At 46.0% G+C, this 17,574-nt stretch overlaps 1 protein-coding gene across 1 annotated transcript in view; it reads right to left on the reverse strand.

Annotated features, from left to right (window-relative positions):
• The window catches only part of LOC104692119 (SCO-spondin-like), a 69,527-nt gene that overhangs the window by 42,580 nt on the left and 9,373 nt on the right, over window positions 1-17,574 (reverse strand). Inside the window, exons 2-7 of the mRNA XM_039565018.1 lie at window positions 9,389-9,459; window positions 6,121-6,197; window positions 4,408-4,495; window positions 3,883-4,071; window positions 3,080-3,188; window positions 907-1,011 (exon numbers count right to left, since the gene is read on the reverse strand). The gene's annotated coding sequence lies outside the window, so the exon portion shown is untranslated. The remainder of the gene's footprint in view (window positions 1-906; window positions 1,012-3,079; window positions 3,189-3,882; window positions 4,072-4,407; window positions 4,496-6,120; window positions 6,198-9,388; window positions 9,460-17,574) is intronic.

The following is a 17,574-nucleotide window of genomic DNA, read 5'->3' on the forward strand; positions in this document are numbered from 1 at the left end:
TGGGCCAAGGTTTACTTTGGTGGATTGAGCTCGTTCCCTGAATCTCCCTCTATTTTCCTGTTTGCACAGCCCTGTTAAGGACAGAGAGGCATTTTCATACCCTTGTGAGAGGCACTGAGATGCTCTGAAATGCCCAAACCCAGGCAGAACAAGCCTCAGCCACGTGTGATTATTGTAACAGCCAGCCAGGGCTCCCTTTCTCTACCTAAGCAAAGATTTAATACCAGAAAAGACTAACAAACCTCTATTATTCTGCCTTTTAAACTTATTTTCACCACAGCTGAACTCAAATCTCGTCGCTTTCCACGCGTTTCCCAGTCATTAGGGTGACTCAGTCCTGTGTGTACAAAACAAAGTTCTACTGGCTTAGAAAACCAAACCAAAAATATTTAGAAGGAAGCATCACAGCTGGAAATCTGTAGAAGCTTTGTGCTGCTGCCTCACAGCACTCAGAGCATTACAAACTCCTTCATCTGCCTGGCTTTTGTGAATTTAAGAGCAGGGCCTCTGCAGCTTCTGAAGGCAGAAATTCCAGTGCTTTCTCTGCTGTTATAACATAAAGGTTTTCCCTGATCTCTAACCTCATTTCCCCTGGCTGCAAGGAGGGGCTGAGGACTCTTGTGAGTGATTCAAACACGAATAAAGAACCCCTTTCCCAAAGGAAAAGGGGATGGTCACCTTTCATTGTGCTCATGCACAATTATTCCCACTCATGAGAGAGCTTGGAAAGGAGTCTGAGTGAGGAGACTGTGCTGGGAAAGTTCACTGAGAGTGTTAAAAAAGGGCTTCCCATGCAAAAGTGCTGTCAAATAAATTTAAAACCAGAAAGTTTCTGAGTTTTTTCTTACAACTGACCTGCTGGGTAGGCTCAGCAGGCCCAAAATTAAAATGTTTTAGGACACAGACCTGGCAAGCTTGAGGAGCTGCTGCTGGCTCTGGGAACTCCCTCCTTGGGCTTGAAGCTCCCAGCTGGGCATGGAGGGACTTCGAGGCCATCAGGACAGAAGTGACCTGGAGAGAATTAAAAAAACCCCAAAATGATGTTGTTCAGAAAAGACATTCTGGGCAGCTCAGGCTCTACCTGCCTAAAAATGTTTCTTCCTTTTGTAAAGCTGAGGAAATTCAAACATCTAACACAAAATGATATTTTTAAATTCAAAACACACAACGAAATTTCTGGCTAAATTAGTTTTATGAGCATGGTTAGAGTTAATGGTTCTCTCTTTCTACTCCAATTCTTCTGTTCTCTCCAAGATCATGGAGATTACAGATCAAGCTGAGGTATTCCTAGTACTTTTCCACATTCCTGTCCCCAGTTTCTTTCCCCAATTTTTCACTTAAAATCCTGTTGCCAGTTGTACACTGAGTGATGAAATGCTGACATCCACTTAGAATTAATTGCTCTCCCCAAGTAAGGCTTTGCAGAACTTGATAATCAAATGGTTTCCTAAACTCCAGATGGATTTTGAAGAGCAGAAAGAGAAAGCAGGATTAACTGAGCCACTGCTCTGCTGAAATCCATCGCTGTGCACTTGTCTCACGCAGGCAGTGCTAAATACACAGATTATGTGTCATTAAAATCAGTCAAAGCACGAAAAAGAACATGGGAATCTCAGGCTGGTGATGGAATTCCAACTCCTTATCACCTCAGGGCTTTGGGATTGGTCTGGGGGGCTTAGATTTCAGAAAGCTGAATTCCAGCATGGGATACTCTGTGTTGGTACCTAACCCCAGGCACTGGAAATAACAGGAATCCTGTTCCTATTCCCTCCCCCATGTTTTGTAACTGGATCTGAACTACTGAGACCCTGATCTCTTTAGCTCTTCCATTCACCCTTCTCCTGGGCAGCAGGTGAGGCAGCCAGAGCACAGGAATTCGTTATTTAATAGGAGAGGTTCTAATTACAGACATCAGAATTGAGTTACTGAGCTGGGTAGCAGGAGGCACCTGGAGCTGCTGATGGAATCCTCTCCTGTGGCAATTCAGGGCTTGGAGGAGAGGGAGAATCATGGAAGGGCCTCAGATTGCCCTGGTCCTCTGACAAGCTGACAGCTACACCCCACTCTCCACCAGGCCTTTTTCCAAGGGTTCAGTGGGGCTGGGAAACGGGGATTAAATCAGAGGGGGTGTGGGGGAATGATCAGTGATACTGCTGCTCCCTGCAGCCCCAAACTTCCCTCGCCAGGGGCTGCACTGAAGGACAGGACAGGATTTGGAGGAGGGCTTGGAGGGATAACAGAGGAAAAAAGCACAAAGAATAAGCTAATCTTGGACTACCAAATCCTCACTGGGCTTATGCTCATTGTCTGGGATGCAAAAGGGATTTTAATCCTGCAGAAAACTCTCTTTTTTATGGGGAAACTGTGGCCTGTGGCCATTCAATACTGGAAGGCCTCTCCTGCCCTCTCACTGAAGACACAGAATTTCAAAAGGCAATGGTTTTGTAGCAAAACCTTCTCAGTCTATTCCCCTGCTGCCTCATTCTGCATCTCAGCGACACCCTCAACAACACACTGCAATTTCCTAAACACGGGGCTTGTTTGGATTTCTTCGAGAGTGTCGAGCAGAAAGGGAAATCAGGTGAGAAAATCAGCATTCCCCTCTTTGGTTCCTAATGCCTACAGCTCTCCTTAGAAATGGTACTTGTGATAGCCAGTGAATCAAGTCCTGGAGAGGAGGGAGCTCTGGCTGTACGTAGATCAATTTTACAGATGATCAGTTAAGAATCAGAGAGTGAGAGCTCTGCTTTCTGCGTGAGAAGGGAACCCAAAAGCTTCCCTCGTTGCTCAGCAACATTGGCACACTCTGCTTTCCATCCCAGGCTGCCTCAGCTGCACCTCTCCCATAAACTCTCAAAACCAGCTGTGGTCTCACTTTCATTTCTGCCCTTCATGAGCTCTTTGGAGCAGCAGCTGCTTTTTCTCAGGAGTTAATTTCAACCTCCAGTTTTACTGTAAAACAAGGAGCGTCTCTCTATTCCACTAAGTCAGAGAAGTGTTACCAGAGCAAAATGCCACTCCAGTCTCCTCAAATTCTGTGTTTTAATGAGCACAGAAGATGCTTGTGAGATGTATTTACCTGCTGGGCAGGGTTGGCAGGGCCCAGTGTCCTCAGCTGAGAGGGAGGCAGGAGTGCAGGTGACACAGAGGGTGCGAGTGGGGTTTGGCTGCTGACCTGCCAAACAGTGCTGAGGGGAAAAACACAAATTCACAGCAGAAAAACCTCTAATTTGGGCCCAAAAGCAGTGTCCCAGGGAGGTCTGAGTCAGGAAAACTCAGGAAAACCCCATTTCTGAATTCTTTTTTCTCTGCCCTGCACTGCTTCAACTTTATTCTCCAATGACAATTTCTAGATGCAAAAATGGTACCTCAGCCTCCAAGTTTGAGTGCTCAGCTGAGGGTTTTCATGGTGGCAGACTGGCAGATAAGCTGAGCTCTAGCACTGCCAGAATTTAGATGAAAAGTACTTGCTCCTTTTAATAGAAGAATATTTGTGCCAGGAAAAGGTTCTTCCCCAGAGGGTGCTGGGCACTGCCCAGGCTCCCCAGGGAATGGGCACGGCCCCGAGGCTGCCAGAGCTCCAGGAGTGTTTGGACACCACTCCCGGGGATGCCCAGGGTGGGATTGTTGGGGTGTCTGTGAGGGCCAGGAGCTGGACCAATGATCCTGATGGGTCTACTCCAACTCAGGATATTCCGTGCCTCTATCAGTCTTGGATCTACACCTTTAAAGTGCTCTGAATGCTTTTCTTTGATGAATCAAGATCCACATCCTACTATTAAACCAGGGAATTCTGTTTCCTGACAAGACCTTCCTGCTCAAGCCCTGCTTGTCCAGAGGAGTGAAAATGTGTCCTTGGAGAAGACATTTCTCACCCTGTACCTGTGTGCTCCGTCCATCGGGGCACACGTGTCTCTCTGGGCACTCTCTGCAGTCCAGCTCTCCCTCTGGTGAGTGCTGACCAGGCCCACAGCTCCTCTGGATGCCCGTGCCTGGATCACAGGAATATCCCTCGGGACACGCTCGGCAGCCGGCCCTGCTCTCCAGGCTGAGGTAGCCACGGGGACAAACCTGCAGGGAGAGCACGGGAGCAGCACAGCCACAGAAACACAGAATTTTTACACCACTAATGCAAACCAGCAGCTCCAGAGATCCCCAGCTCCGGTGCCAGAAGGGATCTTGGACCATTTTCAGCCTCTGTGCATTCCTGAATTCCCCACAGGAGCTGTTTCCTTCTGCACGGAGACAGAGCTCCTTGCTGGATACCTGGAGGGACAACCTGCTTCCTCTGAGCCCAAGAGTGCAGGGATTTCCTGAAACACTTCAAAGCAGACTGGAAAAATCTGGATCAAAACACAGGGGAATAGAGGGAAAAAGAACTTCACCTGCTTGCTCTCTTCAGCTCACCTGGCAAGCTGAGAGGTTTCCCTGAGCAGTCAGTTCATTGGCAGTTCCCACAGGGCATTTCCTTGGAGCTGCTTGGCCTCCAGGGCAGCTGGATCAAAAATAATGAAGTTATACAATTAAATTCTTTATTTCCTTTTGGGTTCCATCCCCAACCAGCCAGTGTGGGTGTTGTGTAAACACAGGAACATCTCCCTTTGCACACTGCTCAATAAAAAGTTTGTGGCCACAGAACCATGGATTTTGACCCAAAAATAGTGGGTTTCCTGCTCAGCTGATTATTCAGGTATAAAAAAATGACATTTTGTGGGGGTTTTTTGTGCCTCACCTCCAGCCCTGCATTATAACCCTCAGAATATCCTGAATGTCAAATGCCCCAAGTGTTTAACTCTCTTATTTCAGGGGACTTACTAGAACCCTGCTGGGCACTCCAGGCAGTTGCCAGCTGTGTAATAATGCCCCTGCCTGCAGTCTATGAGGCAGTGGCTCTGGCAGTCCGTGCTGCAGCCAGCTGAGAGGGAAGAGACCCCTGAAGGAAAAGAAAATCAAATAAATTTAGGTTTTTTATTTACTTATATTTAATAAATATTCAAGACTCCAAGCTAAACAGCCACTTATTATTACACCATGATGCAATATCACTATTTCCGTGTTATCACACTCATCCTGAAGTGTTGATGGCTAAAATGAAGAAAAGTTGCAAATCTGCTCCCTTAAGATTTCTAAGTAAATATTCTGAGCACAAAATCCTGGGAGAAATCCCCATTTCAGATGCTTTATCCAATGAAACCATCTACCTCTTGTAGGCAGCAGGGAGCCTTTTCCATGCCTTTCTCAGCTTTAGGAAAGGTCTTGTTTTGTTTGCCAGAAAGTTGAAAAGTTCAGTTTGCAGGAGAGTGCAAACAGCACAGATGGAGAGAGCCAAGGGATGAAGGAGGGGCTGTGTGTTGTGTAAATCCATCATTTTATAGTTTCAATTTTTACCCATCCCTCTTCAAGAGATCTCTCGACATCACATTCCATGAGGGGAGGGAGATAAATTCTTCACAAAGAGCAAGACACCTGAAAGCTGAACTTAAAGAATTGAACAGACCCTTCACTATCTCCCTTCCTGCATTTCTTACTGTCAGATTTCGATTCTGTCATGCCTCTGTCCTAATGAATTACTTGGGGTTTTAAAAGAGGACTTTGCTGTGGTAACCATGAGGATTTCAGAGGAAGTTCCTCACAAGGAACCAAACCTGAGTGTGCAGGGTGAGGAGGAGAATTCCAGGCTTTTCTTCCCTCTGTTTCACACCCAAATAAACTCTTTGGGATTATTGTTATCACAGCACACTGACATTTTCATGGGTTTTTTTCTCTGCTTAGAGAATTAAAGCCTCTTGGTGAATGGATCTCTCACCTGCTCTGTCTTCTCTCCTGAATGAATTCCTAAAAAGATTGTGCAGCCACACTTTATGACCAAAATGAGCTGAACAACTGCCATCCCTAATGCTGTATAGCTTTGGGGAGGTAACAGCATCAGCAACAATTAAAAACAAAACCAAAACAGAAACCAAAACAAAAAACCCACAACAACAAAAACAAACCAACCAAACAAAAACCCCCAACCAAACAAACCACAAAAAACCAACCAACCAACCAAAAACCGACACAAAAAACCAACAAGACAAATAAAAAATGAAGTTTGCCTGTGCAAGAAAGTCACCCACTCACCTCTGGGGAAGGTCCTCAGGCTCCACAACAAAATCAGCCAACTCAAAGCCTGAGCCATGGGAGCTTGTGAGCAGTTCCTAAAAAAATAAAAGCTCAGAGATTATGATTAAAATGTTTCTTGAGCATCTGGCACTGCCTCTGTTGAGGCTCAGTGTAACCCAACCCTTTCCAGGTTACACTTTCCAACCCAGCCCAAAGTGAAATGGAAACCGAGCAGCAGAAAGAGGAGATGGACAAAGAATTCATCCCAGGGGAACTCCCTGCAGCACTGCTGAGGCTAAAATGTGAGCAAACGCCTCTAAACAGGAGGTAATGAATGCCCTTCAAGCAGCCACAAGGAAAATTGAAAGTACACTTGTCACCATCTCGCTGATCTCTCTGGCTGCCCAAGATCACCCCCAGGAAAGGGCCCTGCAGGGTCGCCTTCTCCTTCAACACCCAGGTGGAACACTCCCTGTGTGCCAGCTGTTTGCTCTGCAATTTTAGGTTTTTGCTGGACGCTGAAGACCCCGATGAACTCCCACTAAAGCAGGATTCTCCTCTTTAATGTCCAGTATCCCCTCATTTTTCCCTTTCCAAGGTACCTCTTTGATGATGCTGGGCACTATGGGGGGAAAAAACCTCTTCCAACTTTCACAGAATCCCAGAACGGTTTGGGTTGGAAGGGAAATTAAAGATCAGTGCCACCCCCTGCCCTGGGCAGGGACACCTTCCACTATCCCAGGTTGCTCCAAGCCCTGTCCGACCTGGTCTTGGACACTTCCAGAGATGAAGCAGCCACAGCTTCTCTGGGAATTCCATCCCAGCCCCTCACCACATTCCCAGGGAGGAATTCCTTCCCAATATCCCATCTAAACCTTCTCTCTTGCAGTCTGAAGCCATTGCCCCTTGTCTGCTCACTTCTGGAAGGGAGCTGAGGACAACTTCAGTGACAGCAAAAAGCTGGGAAGGGCAGCCCTGCCACACACACAGAAGGAATTTCACTCCAGGGCTGCCCGACTTCACTTTCTGTAAAAAGACCTTTAGAATTTGGACCAAAACCCGAATCGTACATTATCCTTGAATTGTCCAAGCCCCCTCATGCAGGTGATGGAGAACATCTCCAGGCAGGAGGGAGGAGAAGCTCTGACCATCACATCATGTCCACAGAGAGGCCTCACACCTCTCTTCCCACCCAGCAAAGCACCGTCTGTTGCACTTTTTTAAAAGCCTTTAATTAAACTCCTCCAGTAGGACTCAGATGTGTCTTTTCTTCCTATTCTACAACTATTCCTGGAAATCTCTGCAATTATCTTATATTACAGGCAAGAATTGCCAATTAAAACCTAATCAACACAGCGTAAAGGCAGGCACCAGGCCAAGTGCTTCTCATTTTCTTCCCATTTTCGACCTTCTTGTCCCTTGTACTTGAGGAAGTTCAGAAAAGATGAAAGATGCAATAAGAGGCAGAAAAGATAAGAGGAAGGGTTTGATTCACTTTGGTTTCCAGTTCCCTAATTAATTAGGGGATACTCAGATTTATGCAGAGATAGCTCGCGGGTCAAATTCCCTCTCAGATTCATGCAGAGAGAATCCTCAGGTCGAATTCCCTCCCGTGGCACGTGCTGGAGCATGGGGAAGGGTCGGCTGTTTAACTGTGGTCTCATTTGAGGGATGAAATGCTGACCTTGGCCTTCCTCTGATCAGCCCCTGGAGCTCTGCGGGGCTGTGACTCGCTGGATGCCACACCCATATCTGGGATAGCACCCCTGAGAATTCCCAATTCCCAACACAAAACCTCTCAAAGCAGGTTCTGATCCGCTGCATCCACACCCATTTTGAACCTTCCCACTTCCACTGTGTGCTGGAGACAGCAACCAGGAAAATCTGCCCTGATTGCTTCTGCTCAAGCACAGAATCCAAGCACTGTGAGGCAGCAGCGACCTCACACTCACTCCAGGATTTTGGGATTTGCTTTCACACAGCAGCAGCATCATTCATCCCAAACATCCCCAAACCCCTCCACTTCCCACTGAACTCTCTCTTCCTGGCTATAAAGAAAACCTGCTATGATTTCATCCTCTTCTGTTGGCAAACAAATGGACAGGGATTGAATTATAAATCGATCCACGGGGATGGGAATGTGGCTGCAGCGAGGAAGATAAATAGGAATATCTTCTTCTCCACGCAGGTGTTGGAGGCTGACCAAGAATCAGCATATTCATCCCTCTGGGATACAAACAGCTCAGCTTCCAGCACTGACACACTCATCTCTCCTCTCGATATTGCTCCTGCAGCCCTGCCTGTGCTTGGGAAAGCTCTGACTTTTCCTGAACTGTTTGATCAATCCTAAAGAAACCAGTCAGCCCTGAAATATTTAGAGCCCTTCACCATTTTTCTTGATTTGACCCCCAAAACCTCATTCTGTTCAGCTCAGTGGCACCTGCCAGCTGTGGAATCAGCAGCTACAAGGACAGGAATTCCCCAGGGCAGGAAATTTGGGTGTGAACGGACTGAAAGGGACAGGAATGACCTGGAACCTCGCAGGGAGCTACAATCACTCATCCTGAAATTGGTTTCTATTTCCACACAGGCAATTTTCCTCAGCCATCAAACCTGATAAAATATCCCTTTCCTAAATGAAAAATATGCAAATGCCCCAAATTGCACATCTCATTTCACCCACAGCGAGTGTGGAGGTGAAAAGGGGAAGTGAGGAAAGGACACAGAGACAGCTCAAAGCCGAGGGAAAAGCAGGAGCTGGAAATCACATTGGGAATTATTTCATTACTTATTTGTATAGACAGAAATTTCAGTAGCACCAACAGCTCTCAGAGGTTACAAAACAAAAGGAAAAATCTGTGATTTTGAATCCAAAACTTCCTGTACAGCACCAGGAAGGACATTTCAACTCCAAGCCACAACTTTGATAAAATGGCAGAGATGGCAGGGATGGGTGAGGGTGGAGCCTCCTCTCACATGCTTCCCTCTCCCTTTTCCTCCTTTTAAAATTATTTTTATTACACAGACAGAGTTCTGTGGATTAATACATTAAAATTCCCCTTTTAAAGCTGCAAAGTCAGGGCTGCATCCTTCCTGCAGGCACTTGTATAAATACACCCCCCCCCCCCATATAAAAATAACTGCACACATCCCTTCCAATGCCACTCATAAAGCACATCCATAATCCACTGGGGGGTTTTGGGCAGCTCCAGTGCTTCCCACGGGTGCATCCCAATGACCTGGAGAGAAAAAAAAAGACCAAATATCACAAAATAACACCACTTACCAATACAAAACCCTCCAGATTTACTGGGAGGTGCTGCAGTGATACAGAGGCCACTTTCCTGTTGGGCAGTCCTAGAGCAAGATGGGAAAAGAGAGCAAAAAATAACAGATTTAATATGAAAATTAAAAAAAGGAAGATCAGGGATAATTTGGGTTGGAAAGGACCTAAAAGATCACTTGGTTTCAAGCCCTTGCCTCGGGGGTGGCATGACCAGGATGCCAACACACACCCAAGCTGTAACTGGAAGTTTTTCTCCTTCTGGAATAAAGGGCAGCCGTGTAAAATCACAGCACAGCTTTGTTATTCATGCTGAGCTCCATCCCTACTGAGCTTACACAGTTAAATACCGAATTTACAAAGGCAATAAACAGTGTAGAGGAAAAATTAAATGGTGTAACACAGAAAATCAGACAAATCAGAGCTTCAGGAAGATTTGGATGAAGTGCAGTTCTCCCAGACATCTCCAGCAGCACATGGAAAGCTGACAGAATTGGGGAGTGAAAGGCAAAAAAACAAGGGGGAATTGTAGAGAAACCAACAGCAAAACATTCCTGGGTTTCCACAGGGCTAAGATTTGACAACACTGCTATGACCTAAATCAGCTGTATTCACATGAAACTCAGCTTTGACAGACAGCGGTGGAACACACGACAAATAACAAAAACTTGCTGTACCTACAAACCCTCGGGGCCCTGAAATGCAGGGGGGCAGAGGCAGCACAGACAGACCAAGGCACCCACTCCGAGGTGGGGCTGGGAGGAGCTGTCTGACCCCAGGTGCTCACAGCTCGAGTGACAAATGCTGCTAAAAGCACTCATTAATCCCTCCCAGCCCCACACGATTCCCTCGGTTTGCTTTACGCCTGTTGATGGATCAATTCTGCCCCACTGCAGACCAAACTTCGTTAAACACTTTGTTAAGTGCTGTTCATGGTATCAGAGCATTTATCCCACTTGTCTCTGAGCAGGGTGAGCAGTAAATTCTTCTTTTCTGAGATGGGCAGGACCAGACTGACCCTTCCCAGAACTTTTGATTTTCCTCTGCTAAAGCTGAAACACAGCCCAGGGCTGTCCTGGGATGTTCTCACAGGGCAGGCAACGCTTCCAAAATTTCATAAATCCCACTTCAACACAGGATTATTTCTGATGGTGCCTCCTGCACCCGGAGAAGATTCAAGCAACGTTCGTTAAACTGATCACCTAATTATACTGCAATTAATGAAAACTACACTGAGACACTGCTGAAAATCTCGTATTTCTTTGTATTGACCTTCATGGGGAGGGCAGGAAAAGCTCTGTCCCTTTTGAGCTCTGTTGGCCATAACGGTTCACATCCAGCTGTGCCCAGCAGCAATTATAATTCTCAGTGTCTTCCAGCTCCTGAATCTGATTAACATCCCCTGATTTGCTGTCAAAAAGCACATCTGAAATCACCCCCAGCAGCTGATGCTGCCCTCAGCTCCCACTGCTGGAAGGCTCAGGGGGAAGCAGCTTCACAAATGTGGTTTGTGCATCACTGACAAGTAAATAAATAGGCAAAAATGGGATCACCCTGGAAAACTGCTACGTGTTATGTCTGTAAATCCATCTCTTCTGTACAGGACTAGAAACCAGGTACAGGAGAAGATAATCCAGGGAAATGTTGCTACTTCACAGGAATATCCAAGAATGGAATAGGGATGGAGCAGGAACACCAGGGTCAGCATATGTCAGCCAGGGTGTTCTTTCTCCTCCCTACATGTGAGTAGGAGAAGATTCATACCTGGACTTCACACCCTTCAGGAGGGTCTGAAGTCTGTAAATACCGATAGGAACACGCAGCTTTGATGCTGTACCTTTGATTTAACCACAGAATCATTCAGGTTAGAAAAGACCCTCCCAGAGCATCGAGCCCAACCTTTAACAACACAAAAGTCCTCACAAGAACCAGAACTGGAGTCCAGGTAACCCAGCCCTTTCCATACACTGATAAATCAGCACACAGTGCAGAAAGGATCACGAGTTCAAAGGCTCCAACCAGCACCAGATCTGCTTTTGAGAGACCTTGCTCTGCATTTTATTGGCAAACCAAACTGCTGCCACAGCAGAACAGCAGAGGTACCTGCTGACTCCAATAAAATTGCAGTTTAGCTTCAAAGTGCCCCCCGCCACTGCCATTATTTATTTGCCTCTATTCTTAATTAATAAAATCATAGGAGAAGGTGACAAAACAAAGGCATCAGCATAACCACCACAGGTTTAAATATTGTTATGAGTGTGGTGACTGCCCCTTCAAAAAAGCCTCCTCTTGCAGGGCACAGAGAGGTTTAAAGCCTCGTACATCCTCTCAAAACCAGAATCAATTCTGTCAGCCAGCAGCAGCTGAAGTAACTCTTTTTAAGCCGTGCCAAGACCTTGCAGAAGATTTTTAGCAGGGAAATTGGTCTGTGGCAAAAGTCTCCAAGGCCAAGCTGGCAGCTTAAGAGCCAGAGTCTAGAAAGAGAAAAAGCCTGAAGTGAGTGCCAGCAATAGAATATGGGATGATTGAAAGGAGTTCTGGACAAGAGGAAGAAAAGGCTTTCAAAACATCAGGCTGGTAATTTATCAAAAACTGCAAGTGTTCTATTGAGGGACCTCACATCACCCATCAGAGGCACTTAATGATCTCTCCCTCTCTTCAGCCTGAAGTCCTGACTTCAGTGGAATACTCAGATCCAGATTAAAGCACTGAGTGGCTCCGACAGGACAGGAGAGATGAAACCAACGTGTCCATCCAGGAGGAAAAACTTCAGGCCAGCTGGATCCCATCAGGAATTCATTTGAAAGCTGAAAATATTAAATATTCACACAATGTCTAACTACAACTAAAGGGCATTTATTAAAACGGAATTCCTGTCAGGAAACACTGTCTTTAGCTTCTTTTAGCCAACATGATCCCAATTTCAGGGTTTTATGGCCCAGACTCATTTTGCAGCCCTGAACAAAGCTGCTTGGATGTTTATTTATCCCTGGAAGTTTTATAGAGCCAGCATTGTACAAGTAAAGCTTAAATGAGAGGTGCCTTGCATCCACTAGAAATAATAAGAGCAGGGGAAAAAAAGTGTTAAATCCACATTCCTGATTTATTCTCCACAGTGTGCCCAAAAATGATTATTTCTCATTTCCAAGCTTAAACACTTGAACAGCCACTTTATCTCACTTTTAGCTGCTCCAAGAGTGTCAGGAAGCTTTAGCAATTATGAAAAAAGCACTTGAAGACCTGAAGGTTGGCCTAGTCGTGCTGACTCCATTCTTCCAAGCGTCTTTCAGATCCCTTTTCCGCTGCAATATCTTCTGTCAGCTGAGTTTCTGGAGCTCACCCCTATTTCCAGGGGGAATTTTAGCACAGGCACCAGGGCTGCATCTGGGGAACTGAAGAGATGAAACTTCTTCCCTTGCTGTAGAGAAATCTCTAAAGCTATTGTTAAAATCACCTGTTCCTTGGAACAAAGGCCATTCTCCATTTAATGGGGTTTTTTCTGCTGGTGAGTCACTGTCGCTCAGCAAGCAGCATTAAAAAGTTCATTTAAACTCTGCCTGAAAGTTCATTTAAGTTTTTTCCCCTCAAAGATCCACTTTACAGGCTTAAAAAAAGGGAAGAGATTTAAACAGAGGACACATCTCTGATTGGCAGCACTTCCAATGGAGAAAGTGGCTCTGGAAAATTCTGCCAAGTGAAACATGAAAAAAAGAAAATCTCAGTTTCTAAACGCTGGTGCTTCTCACAGAACATTTCTTACTTCATTTCAACAGAAGAAAAACCAACATCAGAGGGCAGGGCACAGTGGATTCTCAGAGCTGTTATTTTTATTTACACATTCTCTCCTGTCACCCAATCTATTTCCCACAGGAAAGTCCTTGGGAGTCAGGGCACCAAATGTATTTTACACCTGGGATACTGAGGCACATTTGATGTAAATACATGAAGGAAGAACTTTTTGGGGGGTTCTATCCTGTGCTAACCAAGGTACACCCCAACCCTTCAGGCACCTGCAATGTACTGTGTAATTAGACAAGTTTCCTACTGGTTTGACTGGATTTGGCTTAAACAGAGAAAAACAACCTGGTTTGAGTGGTTTTTGAGTGGTTTCTGCTCCACTGGATGCCCAGTTAGCTTCTGGGAGTGGCAGTGCCTTAGGATGAAACGTTAAAAGCTTTTCCAGACCCTCCTTTTAGTGCCTTGCCTAAGGCCAAAAAGAATTTAAAGCACAGCAGGAACCAGAGCCCCAGAATTCCCAAATTTAAGAGCCTCCTCTTCTACCTGAACTTTACATTTTCTGCAAGCACCCAGTTCAAGCTGCTGTTTCACCACAGAACCTGAGATTCGAGCACAAATTTCCCCGTTAACTCCTCCAGGAAAAGCCATTCCCATCCATTCAGTAAGTTTGGATGGACTGTTGGTTATCCCCATCCAGCAAACCTGGGAATAGCCCCAAAGTCACCACTCCCCGTGGACATTTAATCCACACAGATGATGCATTTCAGATCCTCGTCCATGTGCTCCTTCAGGTCAGTGCAAATTACAAAGAAAACCTTTCAGCCACAGGTCACAACACTCTGCAGGATAAGGGAGCTTGGTTTTAAACATCTGGACCCTGGGTTCCATCCTTATCTGCAAGGGACTGGTAAATCCTCCCATTCACCCCCTCTGGATGCTCTGCCATTATCCCTCCTTTCCCACCCACTCAAGTTGCAGATGTACCCCAAAAACTACTGCAGGAAAAGCTTAATAAATTTATAATCAGTAGTAGTATATTCCAGCTGTCCCGTAGATCTTCACTTGGGTCAGGCCACCCCAAAAGAGGTCTCGTTGGCAGGCCAGATTTGTCCTCACACCTGGAGAGAACCGCCTGCCTTGCTCCTTTCTAAACCCAAGGTTTGGCTTGTGAAGCAGCCCGGGGAGGTTTTTTTAATCCCTGTTTAGCCTAGCATGAAATTGTTTTGCAGGTAGCGATGGATTCTGCGGCGGCTTCTCCCCTTGTTGGGTAATTTGCTGTGCTGGAGAGGCCCGTGCTGAACCAGGGCGTCCCCTTATCAGCAGTGTCACAACAGCTGTGTCCAACGAGCCCTTTGGCATCTCCTGTCACTGCCTCTCTCCTGCTCCCGGGCTCTGAGGCACTGCTTTCACTTCTCCTAAACAGAACAGACAGCTCCTCACACGGAGGGATGGTTGGCAGCTCCCTGATTGTTCAAGACAAAAGGTTTTGCTGCAAAAGGCTTTTTGGTTTCGTTGTTCATCATCTTGGGTTTGCCAGACAGTGCAAAGAAGGAGCTGCTTCTCGCTAGTCTGCATTCTTGCCATTTTAAACTGCGTTTTTCCTTAGAAAAACAGAACCAGGCACCTTTTAGAACAATTCATCTCCTTTACTGGGTGAACTAAATGTGGGGGGTTTTATAAAGTGAAGGATCTGTGTTTAATTTTGTACCTCTCAGTGCTGGGGCAGTCTTTAACTCCCAGCTAAGATCAGTTACTTCGTTCTACTGCAGCTCCAATCTCTAAGTTTCCCCCACACTTTTCTCTTTGCCTCCACTCCTCATTTATCCTCATTTATCCTCGTTTAGCTCCTTCCTCTTTACAGCACTGCCATTCCTGTCTTCCCCCTTTTCCCCTGAGCCTGTTGTGCCTCTGATCCTTGCTCCTTCCAGCCACCACCTCTGTGCTCTCATTTTCCTACTGAGCTGCCACGACTGGAAAAATTTAAGGGGGTTTTGTCTGACTGGAGAAGGACTTTACAGGAATCCCATCTCCCTCCTAGGAGATCACACAGCTGACTTCCAATTTGTTGATCATAATTTCTGCTGGACAGAGGCAGCAATGAATTTATTTCCTACACTTCAGGGTCACTTGGAGCTGTTCTTACCCATGGAAATTTTCTTTAAATGTTGGCAACTCTATTCTGGGCCAGGAATCCAATTTTACTCATTCTTCATCATGAGTAAGAATAGCAGAATTAAGCACTTAAAGTCCTCTACATTAAGATATTTTTCATCAAAATAACCCCAAAATTTACAGATGTGAATTTTCCCTCACCACATATCCCTTGACCTTAACTTCTCTGGAAATCTGAGCCCTGGAAGACTTACAAGTGTTACAAATCTGCAGACAGCCAAGCTCTTAGAGGAAGAAATGTCAGTCTCTAATAGCTGAACCCACTTCAAATCATCCAGCTTGCCTGGAAAGACTGTTCGACCAATTTCCAAGAATACCAATCACATGTTAGATTCTCTTACTGGAAATTCAAGGAGGAAAAAAAGTTTGCTTGGTGAAATGTCACTGAGTGAGAAGCATTTGGTAGAGAGAAAAAGCACTGGAACTTGTTTTCTCTTGATGTTTAGCCATTTTGTTTACATCTGGAAAAATGAATGTCAGTTCCACTTCAAAATCAAAGCGTTTTGTATTTATGGTTCTTGTACTCTGTTTTCCTTTAAAGCCACAAGGATATTCACAAAGAATTTTCTGTGAAAACAATGGTTTTCACTTCCATTGTTCTCCCTTCCCCATTGCAGCAGAAAAGAGAGACAATTTCAAAGCCAGCTCTAAACAGAATCCATATTCAGAGCATTTATTGCTTTAATTATTGTTTGCATACGAAATTTGGGACAGCAGCCCTCTTAGGGGACAGCTGCACTCACCAGCTGAGCAGCTGCCTGGGGGAGAAGGCCCTGGGGTTCTCTCCTCAGCTCATTCCACAGAAACTCCCACCCAACACTCCTGAAATCAGGTCTGGGACTGATCCTGCTGCTCCCTGGGATGCAGTGGATGTGTCCATCCCGCACAATCAGGGAACCAAACTCAAATTTAACGGGAAGGATGAGATTGTGCAGATAAAATCCAAGGCTCAGCTGGGCTGGATCACACAGAGGGGCTTCTTTAGCAGCAGCTGGAGATTTTTGCAGCATGTTTTTTGTGGTTCTGCAGGGCCAGCAAAGATTTGCCTCCTCACCCCTTGGCTTGAGGTTCCATCCTCATTTAAGAGAGCAAAGCTTGCCCACACTCAGTGAAGCAGGTCAGGCACCACCTGTCTCCGAGTCTTCCCATTGCTCAAACCCTCACAAATAATTCAGCAGAGATTTCACACCACGAGACCAGAGCCAAAGCGCTTTGCACCACCAGCAGCTGCTGTGGCTTTTGTTGTGGAAACCAGTTTGGCTTGGAACCCAATTTTCCCCTGTGTGACCCTTGGATGACAGCTGGCACTTCCCAGCCCCAGCAGCCCCCGAGGGGCACTGCCAGCTGTACCCCTGTGACAAGGCAAACACACAGGGCTGCCACCAGCAGCATCAGGTCACTGCATCAGCAGTTGACACTTGGAAGAAAAGATGCCAAAAAAGTGAAAGCAGATTAAAATAAAGAGAAAAATCAGGTGATTTTTGCAGGTGATTTGCAGGCACAGGTTATTTTCCCAAAAGCTGCATTAGCTACATCATTATCAATGCCTCAGACACCTGTAAAAGCTGAAGTGGGTGAAATGTTGGAGGAGTGATGCTTGAACAAGTGGGAAGTGTTTTCCCAGTGCCAGTTTGCAGAGCTGTCCTGCTGCTTGGCTGAGCTGCCATGGCAATCCCAGTGCTGGTTTTCATATTCTGCCTCCCTTTTGACATTGCAATCGTGGCAAGGTCAGGGATGGAGACCCTTCAGGAAATTGAACTGCAGCTAATTGTCAGCTCAGAGAGACAAAGGCAGAAAAACACCGGTTTGAGAGCTGGATCTGGGAAATCTTGGCAGGGAAAGGACCCTGAGAGAACGAGTTGTATTCATGAGGAGTACAAGAGAATCATTTTCAAAGCAGGGGGTTTCATTTTCTTCTTCATTCTGGGCTTTCATTTCCTCCTTCAATCTCTACTTTTGAGCACCAAGATGTGCCACCGGCTCCAAAGCCATTTCAGCACCAAATAACCTCAGAACAGGAAAATTACAGCTCCAGCTCCCACCAAACTGGGAGCAATACAAGCTCAGACGAAAGGTGCTTTATTTTTGGGATGGCACAGCAGGTGTGGAAACCCATCTGGCTTTAAGACAATCAGAACCATTATTAATCACCGAAAGAACACAGTGGTTGGGGAAAGAACAGCAGCAAGGGGCCTAAAGGGAATTCAAGTCGCCTTTTGGGGAGTGCTCTGCATTTTAGCTGATACAGAATAAAACACACGAGGTCATTGTACAGCAGT

This window comes from Corvus cornix, chromosome 24 (genome assembly GCF_000738735.6).
Source record: "Corvus cornix cornix isolate S_Up_H32 chromosome 24, ASM73873v5, whole genome shotgun sequence".
NCBI lineage: Eukaryota > Metazoa > Chordata > Aves > Passeriformes > Corvidae > Corvus > Corvus cornix.